The sequence below is a fragment of the Lissotriton helveticus genome, chromosome 3_1 (assembly GCF_964261635.1).
Source record: "Lissotriton helveticus chromosome 3_1, aLisHel1.1, whole genome shotgun sequence".
In the NCBI taxonomy this organism is placed as follows: domain Eukaryota; kingdom Metazoa; phylum Chordata; class Amphibia; order Caudata; family Salamandridae; genus Lissotriton; species Lissotriton helveticus.
Genome location: NC_136061.1, coordinates 1,068,833,057 through 1,068,850,783, shown reverse-complemented (window position 1 = coordinate 1,068,850,783; position 17,727 = coordinate 1,068,833,057). Strand labels below are relative to the sequence as shown.

General features: G+C 44.1%; 1 protein-coding gene and 1 long non-coding RNA gene across 2 annotated transcripts in view; one reads left to right on the top strand and one right to left on the bottom strand.

Annotated features, from left to right (window-relative positions):
• Positions 1-15,338, bottom strand: part of GALNT3 (polypeptide N-acetylgalactosaminyltransferase 3) — a 672,271-nt gene extending 656,933 nt beyond the window's left edge. The window contains exon 1 of the mRNA XM_078681629.1: positions 15,143-15,338. The gene's annotated coding sequence lies outside the window, so the exon portion shown is untranslated. The remainder of the gene's footprint in view (positions 1-15,142) is intronic.
• LOC144823275 (uncharacterized) overlaps positions 1-17,727 on the top strand; it is a 106,582-nt gene that overhangs the window by 47,336 nt on the left and 41,519 nt on the right. The gene's annotated exons all lie outside the window — the stretch shown is intronic.

Sequence of the window (17,727 nt, the reverse complement as noted above, 5' to 3'; positions counted from 1 at the left end):
CCGTGTGCAGGTTGCGTTTGTGTGCACTAAGTCCATGATATACACAAGGGCATCTGGCAGTCTGATTGTGTGCACGCAAAGTGCGAGCTATCACCACATAGAACTAAATATATATTAGGACCGGTTAAATTAAAACGTGAGGCACATACTAAAGTGGTATAGTCTGTAGGGTGAATTGAGGATACAGAGTATACATAATCTATGTGGGCAACAGGTATTGAGACTAAATTATATACTCTGTATGTGTTACACAGGGGATAAGAATGCCCCCATGTGTTTCGCGCATGAGGAAACCGGTCATGTGTGCACTCTGCCTTGGTGGTACCAAGCAGTAGGAAGTATCGGGTGGGTTTAGAAGCATTTACTTTACACAGGATGGGGCAATGACATTGCCTAACCAAGAACACGATGTTGTATTCCACTGTAGACTTCCATTCTTTCATTAGTGGGACATTCGCACAAGGGGAGTACGCCTTCACGGGGCCAGGTACATGGTGCAGGGTATGCTGGTAAATATATAAGCCGGTTCTTTACAGACAGTAATGGGTTGCATTCCCCTCTAGGCGGACCCGGGGCTAGACATCGGTAGTTCGCGTTGTTTGCAACATTTCTCAAGGGGGGTCCGAGATGGGAGATGGTACTTGTCCTTTCCCATTGCAAAGGCTTCATTTATCAGGTCGTATCGATGACGGCAACACAGTTGATGCTAGGGACAGCATGTGATCTCTTGTTGTAATTTAGGAAGAGGTGCCCAGGTATACAACCGGGGCTATGCCAGGCACCCTCATTGAAGGCCTAATTTCAATCAGCTAAGCGATTGCCACTTGCAAACATTGTCAAGCTCTAAAGGGTAATGACTCTAGTACTTATGGCGCAGGCACAAGGTTATTCAGATTGTAACAGAGGACAGGGCTACGCCACCTGGTTCTAATAGCCACATTTACTAGTCAGGTCACGCTTCCTACCTTTAGTTTAACCACTGAGAAACCATTATCTGTATCCCATACAGTGGCAAATGCAATGATAGGATTATATCCCTCACTGTGTTACTCTGATTTACAATCTCAGGGACGATTTAGGGAAGAGAAATAGCGAAAATGGGTTTGCCAGTTGATTGCTAATTAATAAGCAGCACCATGTAGTCACCCAACAATGTTCTTACTGGACAAAACGTCCCAACAATGTTATTACTGGACAAAACGTCACACGATAGGGTAACTGGCGCTGTGGTAAACACTCATCAATGCATATGCCCGCTGTGGAAATTATGGTGGGGGGCCAGGTGTTTTATGGCTGACCTAGCTGATTTACGGATAATTCTCTTGGAATTACACGTATGTGTGCCAGGGCCAGTAAGCTAAAAGCTGCTAGTGGGCTTGCACCACTGGTTTGTTCCACCCGCAGGAGGAGCCCTGTTATAATGGCAGACCAATCATTACATGGTCTGCCCACACAAGTGCTAAAATGCCAGGTTGGCCAAAACCTTCTTCTTTACGTATTTTACCTCTAAGGTTAGGATAGTTATTGCATGGTTCGGAGGTCAGGGTTACTTGGCCCGATCCTCGGTGAGGATTCTCTCAAGTATACTTCTGACGCTTATGGCGTCACGGTACACCTCAGGCATTCTTGTCTCACCTGCAAGGGTATTCATGGAAATGGGCACAATCATGGAGAGAGCCTGTGCACTTGTACCACGGATGTCCGTCAGGCTGCATCTCTGCACCCTGGTGCCTTGACACTTATACGTGTGGGGTTATGCAATTTTTTACGTCTTTGGGCCTTTACAACTAGGCAGGTTATTCCGGGGCTGTGTCGCATTGGACCCACTCCTCCTGGGGCTGGCGCACTTTGGGTGCCTATGTTGTCAAACAGACTGGATTCGGGTCCAGTATCACGCAGGATTGAGGCATCCTTGTGGCATCATACAGTACCGGCACAGAAGTAGCGCTGACTTGTGAATTGTGATGGTCATCTACATACAAAAAGGCACTAATCATTTGTTTGTTTTTCACATATGTATGATTGGATCCATGGCGGATACCTGGGAAGTGCTCCACACCGCAACAACTGAAAGAGGTGGACAACGAAGGGAACCGGTAGATGCGGAATGTGAGTGGCAAGTGAAGGCATCAAGGTGATGGGCGATCAATCAAGGTCTCAAGAGGTGCCTGCACTGTATTGGTTGTTTATAGGTGTGTTAACCATTGGTGGCCACAGTAATATAGCAGTACGCTGCTTCACGTGCTTCAGTACTCTGCCACTACAGCACCTGTGCTCGCGGGTGCCATTGTAGCAGACACAATAGGAAATGACGTGGTAAGGAGGTAATAATAAATGTACAACACACAATTTACCCAAACCACAATTATTTTAGACAAATCTTTGGAGGGTTAGAAGCATATTTATTATATCTACCCTTGGCATATTTATTTAGTGCCAATGATTTTGTAGTTTTTCAAATTTTTCACATAAATTAGCAGAAATGAAAACAAGCTGTATAATCAAATATTTACACTACTATACATAATTTTTACACACATAAAAACAAACAATGTCAAAAGAATATATATAATAACGTCTTTGCATCAAACATTCTACAAAAAATCAATGCATCACAAACAGCAATATCACAAACATATAAATCGATGAATGAAAGAGATCAAATAGTGGGGGAATATAACCAAATGAATGGCTCAAGAAATAATAATATCTGGACCAGCCGGTCCTAGTATCTTGAAAATAGTAATTTTATTCCACCCAAAAAAAGGAGGTAGGCATATGCAGAACATTTCCCTGAGCTTAGGGACGCCGTGATATGCTTATAGGAGATCCTGGGCCTGTGGTTCCCTGGTTAGCCTGCCAATTACACCGACAATGAGTGTCAGTGACTGTGGTGATGGGTCTTATTGGGTACAGTGTGATGCCATCAATTGGGCCCATCTGGTGGCCCTATAGCGGCAGGTCTAATTTCCCTGGATCAGACAGCCCCGCACTTGGGAGGGGGTGTGAAAGGACCGGGTACACTGGGACGCCCGGGTAGAAGTCTGGGTCGACATGTCTGTGCCCGCAGTACACCCTGGCGCAGACATTCCGGAGCTTCCAATAGGGAAGCGACTCTGTGAGGCCATTGGGCCACTGGAAGCAAATACAGAGCTTGCTACTTACAGACATAGCCCAGGGGTGCATCTAGGGTGAGTTGTGCTTCTTAAAAAACGACGTCCATTTGTCCACAACGGGTGATTAAACCGTCGCAGAGAATCTTCTTGCCTAGTTAGTGGTGTATAGGGACAAGGCATGACATTGCAGTGGGGTGGTAGGGCCTGATAGGCGGACTACAAAATATAACAGCTAGGTTTATGAATTTTAAGGATAGGGCATCACCTTTCAAGATAGGAGGGTGGGGGGGCCAGATAGTCAGTCAAATACGCTGGCCTGTGGTGGTAAGGTCATGATTGGTGAGCAGTTAATTTAAGGTCCTTAGTGGGCAGCACCACTCTTGAATGGGGTCGCCCAAAGGGAGGGACAAGTAGTCTCTCCTAGAACTCCAGGATCAGTTACAGCCTGTTGGCTACATGGGTGCGGGGGAGGGGAGAGTCACGCTTTCTCTAGGCTGGTTGGCCAACCCTCACGTGCACAATGACGCCAGTAAACAGCACAGAGATGCAAGGGCCCCCTTTAATGGAGTTAATAGGGCATACTGGGGTAACCGGGGGCGCGCCTCAACGTGGGTTGGACCCCGGGTCCGAATGAATCACTTCCGGGTCACTGTGGAACAAAGGCCAGGCCGGTTAGATCCGGCCTGGCCGAGGAGGGGTTAAAAGGCCGTGGAGCGCGCGAGTCTGCCTTTCTGACTCCGCGCCACAGCCTGCCCCTCCAGCCTCTAGGAGGCTGTAATTCTTTTTCCCCACCCACCATCCCCTGAAGCAGATGATTAGTATTGTGTGTTAGGAAGGTTTTCACAGTTTGTTACAGATGTTTATAGATGACAAGACTGTCTGACTAATACGTTTTGTTCCTTAGAACTTTATCTCGTTTACAGGTCATCAATCGTCGTATTTATTGCTATTCCTTGGTCAGGCGGTAAGGTCATGATTGGTGAGCAGTTAATTTAAGGTCCTTAGGGGGAGGTGCCATTCTTGAATGGGGTCACCCAAAGGGAGGGACCAGTGGTCCCTCCTAGAACTCCAGGGCAGTTACAGCCTGTTGGCTGTTGGTAGGGAGAGTCACGCTTTCTCTAGGCTGGTTGGCCACCCCACACGTGCACAATGACGTCAGTAAACGGCGCAGATATGCAAGGGCCCCCTTTAATGGAGTTAATAAGGCGTACGGGGGTAACCGGGGGGCGCAAGTACCCTCACGGTAAGCGGGCCCTCTGCGCATCCACACTTCGATGGAAGGGCGTGGATAATAGGGCGTACAGGGGTAACCGGGGGGGAAAGTACCCTCACTGTAAACGGGCCCTCTGCGCATTCGCACTTTGTCAGAAGGGCGTGGTTAATAGGGCACACGGGGGTAACTAGGGGGAAAAGTACCCTCACGGTAAACGGGCCCTCTGCGCATGCGCACTCCGACAGGAGGGCGTAGTTTTAGTGATAAGGATCTGACACCAGTTAGTGACCTTGCCGTAGGCCCAAATAGGATACGCAGAAAAGAAATATTTTATAATGTGATTGATATGTTAGATTAAGATAGGAAATACCTTGTACTAAAAGTATGTTAAGGTTAGCCATCTGATATCTGTATATATCAATTGTAATCGAATGTCATGGAACATTTTCTGCGTAATTGTGTAAATATTGTTTATTTCAATTTTTGATTTATTTGTATGTTTTTAATAAATACGGCCGGGGGTTGTACCCCCGCCTCCAAAGAAAATCCCTCTCATGTCCTGGTCAATAATGTTTGTTAACGGAAGGGGGGGGGGCCTCCTCCGGCAGTTCCTGGCCATATCCATAGCCATAAAACCTGCTCTCCTTTCTATTATATAAGAGTGCGAATTGAAGGTTTTTTTTTGCCCAAAGAATATCCCCTTACCTGCCATTCCCTACTGCATTGTTCAAGGCTTGCCACCAACTTATAAGAGACACAATTGGTCAGTTTGTATGAAGAACATATGCACCCCGCCCAACCCGTCCAAAGAATGAAATAACTGCCGGGGCAATAACAAGTCGCAGGCCTGCACACTGGTTAGCAAAATCAGCGCAAAGACCCTTTTGTCTATTATAAGCACAACTAGGATTATTTTAAATTAACACCAGATTTGATACCAAATGCATTTTTTAAGCACGGCCATTTACCCTTGGGAACTTTAACAGAAACTATGCAGTAGTAGTGCAAACACAGGGCAAACATTTTTGCAATATGGCATGTGTGATATGAAATGTACCTGTCTGTATTACAGAAGTTGCATTTGCACCAACAAAATAGAAAAATGTATTCCGTGTTTTCCGAGTCTCTCGCCAGTGCAAGCCTGTGAGCAGAGCCAGTGAGCGGAGCTAGCGGACCTAGCGGAGCGGGCTGCCGTGAACGCCGTTGTAGGGGACAGAGGCTGCTGTGTGGAGACCCTGACCCTCGCTCTAGCTCCCGCTCATTCCCGCATCGTTGTGGCTGCATTTCGATTCCCAGCTTTGAGTTCGAAGCACGAGTGGAGTCTGTGGAGTCCGGGAGAGTTTGCCGCCACTGAAGTACCATGGAGCTACGAACCGGGGATTTTTTACGACGGTCACAGTAGGCATCTTTCCCTTTCCCTGCTCATCTTTCCCCCTCTCCCTGCTCCTGCTCCCGCTCCCGCCACCCGTTCGTGAGCACAGTTTGACAGCGGAGCCGCGAGGAATTAGCACCTGTGAGGATCCGCGTGAAGGGAGGAGGTCGCAGCAGCTCCAATGGGGGGGCGCGGAGGACTGCCAGAGCCGCCAGCACAGTTACAGCGGCAACAGCGGCCGGGGCACCTACCTCTGCCAACCTGGGCTCTATAAGGAACTAGTCAGGAACTTGCCTTGCCTAGCCTTGATACTGACAACGCGAACAGGTGGTGTAGGAAACAAGGAGCAAGGAGCAAGCGAGGCTACGCCCACCAGATGCTACAGCTACTGTTACTGCTACTGCTACTAGCGAGGTGAGTTGCGGACAGCGGCAAGAGCCAAGAGCGAAGGTGGAGGCGGGCGGGCGGGCAGAGGGCAGAGGAGAGAGTGAAAGCCCCACGATCTTGCCTCTCAGAGAGTAAACGATCCTGCCTCACCTGCTAACACCACCCTGCCCAGATCTCACTGCACCACTGTCAGATGGGGGATCGGTGGTGCCGGTCATCGCTTCACCGGTCACCTAAGCTAGGAGCCAGCTGCACAAGCGCGAACCGTGAAGCTTGAAGCGTGGTGAAGCGACCGGATAGTCGGACCTGTATCGCTGTCACCAGGCACAGTAAGCGAGAAAAAAACACAAAAACTTTTGTACTGAAAAGTAAGCGCCCTGTGCTCAAACCAAGCCAAGCCAGGGCCAGAGTTGGGGCTGAAGCTTGATTTGGTGTAGAGGCTGGGGGTAAGTGGTGCGAGCGCGGTAAGCAGCCAACCGCGGGCGGAAAACATCCCACGCAAGAGATACAGCCAACAATAATTCCAACGGAGAGTAATGAAGGGGCAGCAGCCTTAATCCCCAGCATCAATTACCATTTGGCACTACTAAAGTGAGCAAAAATCAAAAGAATACTAAGATACTAAGGCCGGTAGACGCTGTTGGAAGTGATGAGGTCTGGGAGGACCCGAAAGAACCCTCCACAAATCGCGAAAAGAAAATCGAAGACTAAAACTCCAACTTCCTCCTCTGATGGTAGTGCAGCCACTACATTAATACCCCCGATCTCTTCAATTTTTGGCTCAATGAACCCCACCGGCAAATTTTCATTTCTGAAGGACCCTGTATCTGCAATTTACACAATGCCTGCAACACCAAACGGACTTCAAAAACCAATGTCTCCAAGCAAAGTAAGCATACAGCCAATAGTTACGCAGACCCCTCTGCCCAGTTCCAACTCCAACTCCAACTCAGGGAAGAGCAATGGAACTGAGGAAACAAGCAAGTGTATGCAAGCCATTCAGGAGAACAATAAGTATACGATACAAACTCAAGCTCAGGTACACATGGAAAACAAAAGTCATGACGCAGTGCAAGAACAATTGAAACACCAAACATCACCAGGAGTCATCAATAGAATCACGGACTGCCCCAGGGAAGAATCCTCAAAAAAAAGCTCAACATACAAAAACCTGAAGAAAACTGAAAGAATATCAATATCATCAGTTCCATCAATAAGTGACATAAATTTAGATCACTCAATGGTTGGAAGCCTTAAGGTCTTAGGCAACAACGACGGGTGTCATAACACCAGCGCTCATGATGCAGCTTATGAGGAACATCCAAACAGCCATTCAACCCCAAGGCTGGAATCGCGCTTAAATCAAGTAACGACAAAATCCAACAAAAAAAGTAAGGAGTGTAATTCCTGGTTGGAGCTCCAAACACTCCCAGATAATAAAGGAAGCATAACAACACATAAAGAAAAGCCGGATAACAAAACAAGTGCAAGTGATTCCAAGCAAATAAAACCATATAACAAATTAACAACCACTATAACTGAGGTCCAGGAAATAACACCAAACGGACGGCATTTAAAAAACCAATCAATTCCGGAGCTATTAAACAAAAATGTAATTGAGATATTCAGTGGGTCGATTCAGGACGTTGAAGCCTATGTGCTTACAGACTCATTTAACGGCCCTGATGCTGATTGCCATAAGGAACCATCAATAATAGAAATCTCAAGTGTTCTGGTCTTGTCCGATCGAAAAAGTCCCAAAAAAACGTATAGAAATATAAGTGTGGATCATCGAACCACTATGACACCAAAAGAGTGCGCACACCAGAAAATCACCATAAATAATAATAAAGCAAACCAATGCCAGCAAGCAGGAAAGTATGACCTCAACGAAACTTGGAATCCATAATCACCTTACACGGTGCACTGGGTAGCATACTTGAAACCTCAATTAAAACTCTAAACATGCAGTCTGACAAACTTGATATTCAAATACATCTCATGAGTACAATAGCTGAACACATATCTAGCATAAATAAAAAATTGGATACAATGGTCAATAAATTTGACATCATTCAGGATCAGATTCGTCCCTGGGTACCGCCCCCGATATGTACCTGTAGTCCCATACTGGAAAAATTGAAGGACCTGCCATCAATACTCAAAGATATTTTACAGGAATGCAAGCATGCTAACCAGGGCACCAACAGTATATTAAATGGAAGTGACCTAATCACCTTTGTCAATTGTAAAAACACCCCAAATAACGATACAGCCAAATTCGAAAAGGGGAAGGAAGACCAAACAGCAGTAGCTGCACAACAAACAATGGACCAAAAAATGAAGCAAAATAAACCAACAAAAATAACTGATGATTTAATAGAAGAAATAAAACCAACAGGGATTAAACCCTATGTTAAGCACAACAGCAGCCGCAAATCATCTGAAAAAGATCAACCCAAGCAGGACGCGGAAAAAAATCGAAACAATCAGAAAGGTCTAACTAAACGCCAGAAAAAACGTGCGAGAAAAAACAGAAACCAATTGTCAAACTGCCTACCTGCCAATAAGCAGGCCTTGTTCAACTTTCCTATGTTTAATTGTGCAAAAACTCAATCAAAAATTAAACCTGATACTAAAGAGGGGCCACATCAGCCACCCACAATGACAAAAATTGAACACAAAACTCTGAAGACCAGGTTCAAAGACGAAGGACAAAAACCCACGACCACAGCACTAAATGACCCAGTTCATATGGTAACATCAAAAACACCGATGCTTACAGAGGGGACTGTCCACGCAACAAGTCTAGGAAGCGAGGACTCCACCAATGTCGAGCATGGGAGCCAATCAACTGCTTCAAGCGGCACAGATTGGAGCCTGGAAATATCAGACTGTGAGGTCGCACAATCGATCAGAACCTCAGGGAGTCTAAAGTGTGAAGCACAAAACATGGGGAACAAGCCCCATCAAAAATTACGCACTCCCCAGCAGGGTATAAAATATCATACAATGGAACATGAACAAAATAAGTACGAGTCAAATAACCGGGGATGCCAAAGGTTGGTCATCAAAGGTGTGGATAACAATCATAAAATATCCCTCATCCCGATCACAAACCCAAGCGCCAATTTCACATCAGACAAGAAGGATAAAAAAAATGCCAGGTTAGTCACAGCTAAGGCAGACAAGAGTGTTCAGGAACAATTACAAGTAATGATAACCACAGGTCAGAATGTACAGAAACAAAGCGTAGGACCAACAAACACAACAAGGATAGAACCCTGTCCTACGATCGCCGCTAGTGAACATGCGCACTACACAGAACTGGGTGGTCAAAAACGAGCTTGCCTAAAAGTAAAGGCCAACAATGCCTACAGCCAAATAGTAAAACAACCATGTGATGATGAAAAGGACCATGAAAGACATCAATCGAAGAGAACTTAGTCAAATGACCACACACATTTCAGCTGTGAGCAAACAAATGATACAAAAACAGCAACAGTAGGAAAGCTACTCTTCATTCCTAACTACAAGGCACAAGGCACACAAGACTTTTTAAACCGAGGAAACATCCTTCACTTGACATCTGCAATTCCAAGTCTTAGACACTTAACATCCATTGACCTATTAGCAATAGAATTTATTACCCTCAGTGGCAGCGCAAGTAAGGAAGGTACCCTTGCAACTTGGAGGAATGTGGGAATTGTCAAGAAAATTCTCACGGAAACTGCCAAATTTTAAGATTGGGGAATCACTCTCAAAGAAGAAGTAAAACCGTGTTATCCATCCCCCCTCCTAAGGAAGCGTGGTAAAAGAGAAGACCACATATGGGCAAGCCGACCAATATATTCAGTCTTGCAAGGTGCCAGGGGGGCTGAATTTGTCAATAACGAACACCAGAATAGACAGAAACAGGGTACTAACGACGACTGAAACTACAGCCGGGCTGGCAAAACCGAAGGAAAGTCAATAAAACGTCTCTCTTGGAACATCGCTGGTGCAAAAGATATCTTAAATGACAGCATAAAAACAGACTCTTGGGACATGTAGGACATCATAGCCCTACAGGAAACGTGGTTAATGGACCCAATTGATGTACCAGGCAGATTATGCTTTCACGTTAGCGCGACTCGTACCCAGCGTCATGGCCGTGCGAAGGGGGGACTGTCGGTCTATATAATCACCGCATTGAACATCAAGGCCTCCCAACTGGCCACACCGGCGGCAGACATGCAAATCATCAAATTAGAAAGGATATCCCAGGCCAAAACTGGAACTATCATTCTAATTAATATATACGCTCACCCGAAAACCACAGTTAAAAAAGAGCTCTTCAAACGCATTAATAACGTTGTTTCTGATCTCCATCTTTAACAACCAGCTTGGGAGATAATCCTTACAGGCGACTTCAATGCTAATCTCCTACATCGCCCGGAAGACGAGGACAACATCCTCACAGCCAATGAACTTTGGGGCGTAGAAACCCAGGAGATTCCACCAGCAAAGAAGATAGATAAAGTGGGCAGGCAGCTGATGTGGGACCTCGAGCACCTAGGGTTGCGGGTGATAAATGGAAGAACTAACCAGGACAAACCCCCTTCCACCACTTACATAGGCCATAGTACAAGCACCATCTTGGACTATACCATAGTCTCACTATCCCTTCTAAGACTAAATAAAAATTTCCAAATAATATGCTCTTTAGACAGCGACCACTCAATGCAGCACATTGAAATGAAATTGGCACCATCAAGGTATCCACAAGCACCCATCATAGCAGGTGAAATTTCATCAATTAACCTGAAGCGATTAAGGTGGACTAGTAACACATTACCACAAATAGCGCAGGACGCCAAGAAGCTATTTCAATCGCTAACTCAAGAAAATGATCTGTGCCCAGAAATCTGGTCTGACTTCTTAAACAAACTACCCAGGACTGGTGTCAATCACAAAAAGAAGGTCCACCCGACGAGGAACGCCAATCTCACAAAGTCCACTCTATCCTTAAGAAGACGTCTGCGGAACCTCACAAGGCGAGCCCAAGGTCACAATGTAAATTCAAACATATGGCAAGCAGTTCGTTAAACAAGCAAACATTACAAGAATCTAATTTGGACTAGAAAAAAAAACAGAGTCACTGACTTCTGGACCAAAATGTTACACAACATAAAAAAATCAGACTCCAGGGAATTCTGGTTGCAAGTTAATTCTTTGAACAGACCAGCACAAACAATAAGCATGACCTGCATCACCGAAAAAGTATGGGTCCAGTATCTAGTTGATACCTTTTCAATAAAATCACCGCCGCCGCCGATAACAACTGCAACAAGGGCACTTAGAACATCAAACATTGCGGCTGTGAAGGGCACTGCCTGTGTCTAGGCAAACATCTCTGGGAACCAACAGGAAGGTTTAGACCAACCACCGTGGACAGGTGATGAACCCCAAATACTACAAATTGTAAAGAAAAGTAGGCAAGACAGTGCACCAGGGCCAAACGGCGTCCCCCAGGAAATTTATAAGGAGGACCCCCATTACTGGGCCCGTAATTTCAACCTCCTATTCAGGGTAATAAACAACACAAGTTGGCTCCCAGAAAGCTGGAGAGGGGCGATCGTCAATCCAATCTATAAAGGCGGAGATCGTAAAAATACAGCTAATTACCACCTTATAGCACTTATCGATGCTGAAGCAAAATATTACGCATCCCTGGTATTAGCTGACCTTGCCCAATGGTCCGAAGCCAACAACAAAATCCCGATAAACCAGACAGGGTTCCGCCGCGGCACGGGCACCATGGCAAATACAATGGCACTAAGTTTAATAGCCGAAAAAAGTCTACAAAATCATCAGGCACTTTACGCCTGTTTTATAGACTTTAAGGCAGCGTTCGACCGTGTCTGCAGGCAACTACTCTGGTCTAAACTGAAGCAGCAGGGCCTACTGGACCCCAATAATGGACCTGTACACCAACACCTGGATGCAGGTAAAGATTGACAACGGACAGCGGCTAACTCGGAAGATCAGCACCTTTGATGGACTTAAACAAGGCTGCATTTTGGCCCCACACCTCTTCAACTTATTCATGGCTGACCTGACTTCGAGGCTAGACAGGATCAATGCTCACCCACCGCGGCTAGGAGATCTTCGCTTAACACATTTATCCTATGCCGACGATGTGGTCCTACCCAGCCAGACGAAAATAGGCCTGCAGCGTCTCCTGCAAGAACTGTCCGTATACACAAAACAGAACCTACTTGAAATAAATAGCAAGAAAACAAAGATTATGGTAATAACTCGACGCTGCAAAGCAGCACCAATCTTTGTAATAAACAACAAACTGGAAGAAGTGGAAAGCTATAAGTATTTGGGGATCCTATTGGACAAGCGCCTACATTTTTCCATGCATTTCAACGCCATTGAAAAGAAGGGCACCGCCCTGTTACATGCTTTTAGTAGTTTAGCCATCAAACTCAAAGGCCCTATGTTCAACCCACTCTTAACCGTAATGAAAATCAAGTTACTTCCAACAACAGCTTACGGGAGCGTGTTACATCACGGAAAGAGTGCACAGCTTATAGACAAAATTCAAACAAAAGTCTACAAGCGTGTATTTGGCTTACCATACAACGCATCACCTGCGCAAGTGTGACTCGAATTTGGCCTGCAGTCTCAAGTACTGTTGAAAAAATATGAGACTGTCAAATTCTGGTATGACATCTGGATGAATCAAGAAAATTAGGTCTATCGCGCCATGTGGGAAGCAATTCATAACAGTCGGAATTTCCAGTACGCTAAATTTTTACAACAATCCCTCGAATCCACCAAATTAGTAGTGCTTTGGGAATCCAAACTCCCAGTACAAACGTTCAAACAGGCGCTTAAGAAGGCTGCCGACAGGCACTTATTGTTCAATGACAAATTAACCCTGAGCCATCGCTCACATGCCTGGATGACAATACAATCATATAAAAAGTCTACGCCGGCAGCCTATCTAGAACTCGCATTTTCATCACATGTTAAGCACAAATGCCTTACCCTACGGTTGGGACATCTGCCAACCAATGCTGATCAACCCAAATGGAGGACCCAAGGCATCAAGGAGTGCGACTTATGTGGTGCAGCAAAACAAGATTTCATTAATCTGATCTGTATTTGTCCCGCACTGGACCAGGAACGCCAGAACAGGCTAAAAGCGAAGTTCAAGGAATATGGAATTCGCACCTGTCGTTCCGCGCGATCATAAGAGTCCTGTGCTCAGCAGACCCTCAACTCATTTGTAGAGCAGTCAAATTTATCACCAACTTTACGAGAAAGAGAGGAACTGTGGCAAAGATCTAGGGCCCGGTGTAGGTGGCCATTACCGGTCGGTAACAGCCGAATTCGGCCGTTACCGACCGGTAAATGGGTCATTGAGATGTAGGGGACCTTTTTTACAGAATTGGTAAATTTACCGAATCGGTAAATTTACCGAATCTGTAAAATACCGAATCGGTAATTTTACCGATTCGGTAAATCTCATGTAGGTGGCACTGCAAACAGTGCCACAGGCCTTTAGGAGTCGGTATTTTACCACCCAATCCAATTGGGTGGTAAAATACCAAATCCAGGTGTGCATGCACATCTGTGCATGCACACCTGTGCCATGTGACACACAGACATGCCCTTAGGGCATGTCTGTGTGCCACATGGCACACATGCCTGTAATTGGGGTGCCAGAGGGTGTCAAAGTGACACCCCCTGCACCCTTGCAAAATTCGGTATTTACAGATTTGGTAAATACCGATTCGGTAATGCCCATTGATTCCTATGGGCTTCAATGCCCATAGGAATCAATGGGCATTACGATTCAGTATTTACCGAATCGGTAAATACCGATTCCTTCCGATTCGGTAATTATTAAAATTAAATTACCTACATCTGCCCTCCTCTTTTTTACCACTTCTTAAATACCGATTCGGTATGAATCGGTATTTAAGAAGTGGTAAAAAAGATTTACCTACATCGGGCCCCTAATTCATACCCTGAACTTACATTACTTGTGTAACTGTTTCCTCTGTAATTGACTCGGCTTTCTCAAAGTCCAAAGGTCATTTTTATTCACGATTTTAACTTTTAATTATGTATGTATCCCCAGATCATTTTTTTTTTGTTTTCTATTTTTACAAATATTACGGCATTTTATCTTTTGTAAATGGTTTTTATTAACTATACAATAAAGAATTTACTTACGTATAATAGGAGGAACCCAATGCCAAAAGCACTTTGTTGAAATGTAAAAACCATTCTACGTGTTAGTAATTTCAAGAAGGGTACATTAATGGGCCTATTCACAAAAGCCCCACATTTTGTGCAGTAGTCGTTTACACGTACATGCATTTGTGAATTGATCCTAAAACATCAAAATGGGAATGATATTATAAAATTAGCAGAAACAGAAAGGCCTATGGTCTTTGCATTTTCACTAATATGAATTTAGACGTTTTGGTGCCAATACACAAAGGCATGTAAGAGCATGTAAAAAAGTATTCCTGTCGCAGTCCTGTACTCAAAAACATTTGTGAAATGGCTGCAAAGTCATTAACAAACATTCACACACCTAAAAAGCAAAGCACAACTTGATGTTGCACTGTTTTGACCAATTGTTTATAAAACGGAAGCAAATTATTTCTGAATCGAAAATCCTACCTTTCATATTTGAAAAGCGGGAGATATTTATTGTTCTCCGCTTCTCGGCTTGTAATACAGAAACAATCACGTAAAGTCCGTTTCAACAATGATTTTCTTTGGGCAATAAACATGTTTGCCACGACTCAGTTACACAAACTACAAAATGGTGCACATTGATTTTTTTTTTCACCAGTACAAAGTTTGTGTCAATCCACCTCTGTTATTACTACTACCTATAGGAGATATAGTATATACTTCCGCCTGCACGTCATTTTAGAAGACTACATTTAGTTTGGCTCGTCAGGGGAAAATACAAAACCCGAACAAAATTCTTACTTTAGAACTTAGAGAAAGAGGCGCGAGAACCCCCCACAGACTCACCGTTGTTTCTCTGGTTAGTTTCCCAGCAACGCACTTTGAAAAGGCCTGGCCAACCACATCGTGTGTTTGCTGCACTTTGAGTTTCCAAGAACGAATAACGGGCCCTGCGCACGATAAACCTGAGAAATTGTGAACATGAACCAAGGACTCAGAGGTAATGTTACAGTAGTGCTGTTACAGTGTTGTCCACACACATGCTCTCATTGCGCAGTATAAATGAAGCCTTGCACAAGCATGCAGCTATTTTTAGGTCATGTGAAATGGAAAAGAATCCACCCTGAGCTATATTGGTTGCGGTATCATGTGTTCTGCTCTGCAGGCATGTCCTACGTCATGTTTCCTGCTTTCCTGCATCCCAGTCTTCAGCGGTGTTCCTTGATAGTAGGGTGTGTTTTTTGTGTTGATATTTCTGTATGGATGTGCAAACCCGATGTTTTTGTAAGAATAGGTGGTTTCTGGCCAGTGACATAAACATGCGGAGAACCACAATCCTGCATTTCCTCGACGTACTTATTATAGCAGCCCAAAATTGATTTCACCCGCTTGTAAAATACACAATTTACTGTTTTCTAGTACCCGCAGCTTTTAGTGAAATATACATTATGATTTCGAGTTCCCTGAATTGGAGCTACGCGGATATGACGACTGTCGATATGAGACTGCTTATTGAGAGGAGACGAGTGAGTGTTCGGTATATTCAGTGCAGCAGGTGTAGCAGCATGGGAGTTCGAAAAATGTGAGGGCTACGCTGCACCCCAATTATGGCGTTCTTTTACTACTGATCTAGAGCTCAAAACCTCTTTGTCCTAGCTTGCTGTAGGGCCCTTAACATCACTGCAATGTTACTGAGAACAGTAGTCACTTCCAGTTATTATATGGACTTATGTAGTAGATATCAAGATGCATTATTGTCGTGTGGAGTGGATCCACAGCCAATGAAATGTGAAGCCTTGAGTGAGGCATGCTACCCCAGCACTCCCACAACAATGGTAGTAAATGGCATATTACCCTCAGTGCATCTGCATATATAATGCATGCCATGACATTTTTGTGTATTTGTTTAAAAAAACATTATTTAACCGATGCCAGGATGCATGGGGCTAATATTGTGTAGGAAGGTAAACTACTGCAGAGGCCCACTTACTGTATGGGGGAGTTTTATCCCTTGGTGAAGTTGCAACATGCAGTCTTTGAGGCAGTAAACAGTGTTTCCCATGTGACAGTTTTGCTTTAGTATGGCGAGTTCATGACATTTGATCTTTGCTGCTTTGTAGTAATAAATGTGTTTATTATTACTGTTGCTGTAAACATGATATTTGTCCACATTGATTTTTACTGATATTATAATATATATGTGATGACAGAGGTAGTTATAGTTAGAGTGATTAGAGATGGGTAATTTTTCAAATGTTGCTCCTTAATAACTTTCCACCTGTTTGACAAAGGTGCATGAAAGTTTGCAGACCTGCTGCCCCCATTTCATTTTAAGAGAACTGGAAGTTTTGCAGCATTTGGTCAAGGGAGTACAGAGGAAAAAGGGGGGTCCTTAAACGTGCTTGAAATTCAATGCATTTTTCATAGACTTCTGTATTTCGCGTAGCACAAAAACTGTCAGCTGCATTATTTTGTAAAATTGGGTAGCATTACATAGTAGGGGGCACATATGATTTTGTGGGTTAGTGCAGATAAGTAGAGTAAGTAAATATTAAGTTCTAAGGTTTTTTTGTGAGTTCTGTGGCCGCTGTAGTACCAACGTGCAACATCAGTACATAGCGATACGGGATTATCTGATTGGCTAACATGCTCTTTTCCAAACCAGGAAGGCAGCAATGTTGTTTTACAGAGCAGTTTACTTGTATTTTTTTTTTTTTTTTTTTTTTTTAATTTCCGAAATTCTTTATTGTATATAAAAAAATATATATTTACATACATGGACAAGGCTTATACATGAGTGGAAGAAGAAAGAAGAAAGTAGGCGAAGGAGGAAAAAGGAGGAAGGAAGGAAGAGGGGGGGGAGGGCGGGGGGGGGAGCGGTAGTCCGTATTCTTGAGATTACTCGCTAGTCCGTTATTCCATAGTTCGTATTCCGTCGTTTTGATGTTCCATGACATACACCTGAACAATAAGTATAAAGCTAAGTTCTGTGTTGTACCGCTGATTAGTATCAGTTTACTTTAGTACAGATATGAAGGGAATAATAACTGTTAATGCTTATATGTTGTTTAAAAAAATATATATAGACTACCCCTGTACTATCAGTCAAGTCTATAGAGATTACCGCTGTACAGTGAAAGTGTTTTTTTTTATTAATAAAATATAATTACTTAAGTTCCTCTTATGTTGGCTCTTAAAAAGCCTTTGATTTGAAGTTTGCACATTGGGAATACCTGCTCAGGCATATGTAAATTCAGATGTTAATAATGAGGACATTATTGCACTCATAGGTAACTTATACACCATCAGCATGATATAGGTCAGCTGTTGAAAAAATCATGTTTAGGTGATATATCGAAGACATGATGTGAGCTCTTAGCTAGGCAGACACAGTTTCGTTTAGAAGTCTGCTCGTTTTCTCATAATTTCTT